The sequence below is a fragment of the Tetrao urogallus genome (genome assembly GCF_951394365.1).
Source record: "Tetrao urogallus genome assembly, chromosome: 8".
NCBI classification, from domain to species: domain Eukaryota; kingdom Metazoa; phylum Chordata; class Aves; order Galliformes; family Phasianidae; genus Tetrao; species Tetrao urogallus.
In genome coordinates, this window is record NC_136821.1 from 22,616,579 (window position 1) to 22,619,153 (window position 2,575).

Sequence of the window (2,575 nt, forward strand, 5' to 3'; positions counted from 1 at the left end):
AAGGCAGCAGAATGCAACTCTGAAAAAATCAAGAGAAAATGAACATTACTGCAAACGAAAATAATTAAGCATCCACAGCCTAAATGACTTACCCCATAGAAACACACACATCTTCAGTGTTTTTACAAAAAAGACTGGCCCACTAAGAATGAAGAAACTACAGGGATTAGAGAAAGTAGTTACAGAAAAACAACCAAACAAGGATCAAAGAAAACACAAAAGAAATTCCTTAAGCACTAGAAACTTTAGATGTACCAGAACCTACTGATAAGCCAGGAATATTTAACTCAGAAAACATCATTTGAGGTAATACTAAAGAGTAAGTGTCAAAACCTACCATTAAAAATATTTAATATTTACTATACAAAAATCCTTCCATCTCCCATACTGGAGGCTTCAATCAGAAACATCCATAATCTTAATGATCTTAATCACCGATCATGTGCTGATTACTTGGAATCTTACCTTGAAAACCTTGCAAATAAAAACAATGATTCTGCATACCAACATTATTTTATTTTTCTAACGCGTAAAATTCATCTTCAGAAAGCATATGGAAACATTCTGGCCAGAAGAAGGAAAAATTTAAGCCAAATGACAAACTTGTAAAACAAAAACACCAAGAAAGGTAATAATTTTACCATAAAATTAAAAGAATCACATATTTAAAAGTTATGATAAACCAGAAGGACATCTCTGAAAACTGTCTTCTTCTAAGGAATGGATTTAAATGTCTTCTAGCTAATGTATAAAATCTTTCAAGACAAAATTAAATACATTTATTTTATTCAGTACTTGTTAGTTAATAGCAGGTAGAATCAATGAGACTATCAAGACTATGTCCTGACTGCCTGTTTTCAGTACAGAAAAAGGTATGTCCTTTAACCACTGAGTTTTATGAATTTGGTAAATCACTGAATCTTAGCATGAAGTTTTTCTCTTTTTTTCCTCTACTTTTTCTTCTTTTTCGTTACACTCTTACAAGTGAACCACAGAGTATAAAACACAGGAAGGAATCAAAGTATGAAAAGTAGGCTGGCTCACAAAGTAATGTACCCTAATGGCTACAACAGCAAAAACTAAGATTGCAAGAGCTCCTATGATTAAAATCCTTGCTAATGATGGAGGTAATTACTTGTATGGTCTCAGGACAAACTTTTTTTCTGGTCACAGTGGCCTTTTTCCATCTTAAAGGACATGACCTAAAAGCAATGGTAGACATTCAAGATTTTGTGAAGAGTGTGAAAAATTTATTAACTTCTCATGCAGTGTGACACCACACATATTGTTATTCATTATCATATTTGGTTATAGGAATAGAAAATACCACAGAATAAAATCAAATTGATTCCTTAGAAAAGAAATGGAATGCTGTTGAGTTTGACGACTGTGTTGAAATCATTTCAAGAGTTTTATATCATCACTAGGTTCATTCAGTTCTGTATAACCATTAACACACTGGAAGGGATGAGAATCAAAAGAAAAAGCAATGGCACATGGCACAGAGGTAACAGCTCATTTTGCAATTGACATTTGAACAGAGGCTTGACATAGCCAGGCATAACTAAAAGCAACAAAACTATTTAGGGAACACTTCACAGAACAGGATGTGCAGAGCGGGCAATATAGCTGGTGCATGTAAATAGAAAATGAAGGTACAACTAGCCTTTCTGGCTATCTATGATACTTTATCTGTTGTATGACATCATTCCATGCTGGATTAAAGCAGCTGAAGACAAAGGGGCTAGTGTCTTCAGATCTTAAGCCTGTTATTATCACTGACATTATAAAACCATTGCACAGATTTGCAGTTTTTTTTAAGGCATATCTAGGTACTTTACTACTAATACAGTACTAGTACAACATTGCTATAGCAACAGGAGTTATCATTGAGAAGACATTTTCTAAACCTTTCTACCCAGGTGCATGTAACATTAAAATCTTTTTAAAAAGCTTTAACATACTCTCTCAATAGCAAATAATTCAAAAAAGTTTTTTGGGAAGGGAAATGTCATGCTTGGTGAACCAGGGCATATAAATATCATATTTCTTGCATTAAGAGAGAGATTCAGATCATCAGACAGAATTCAGTAAAGAAAATATTGATGAGTATAACTGAAAGTTATCAGAAAATTAAAAATTATAATATCCTCAAGATGCGTAATGCTGCCCTGAACACAGAGATTAACATACTAAGCTGTGCACACATTAAACAATTAAAGTGAACAGCATACACAGCAATGTAAAGTACAGTGTAAGCACAGGTTAAGGTTATCTTGGGAAAAAATTTCTGTGCTTGTGTTTACAAAACCTTATGCTAGCATAGCAGCAGATTTACCCTTTGGCAGAAAGGCAGTAGAAATGACAAGAAAGCCCATAAATCTATCCTCGAGAAGTTTTTCCTCTACAGGTTACTTCCACTCACAAGTCACAAGAGTTTCCAGCTGCAGACCTACATGCGGGCTCCATGGATTAGCTCCAGCTCTTCCTGGCCACTATGTAAAGCAGGTCTACCTAGGCTCTCTGGCATTCAGGACCAGAGAGGTTGTGAATGGAGGAAGTCTGACCTGTGTGA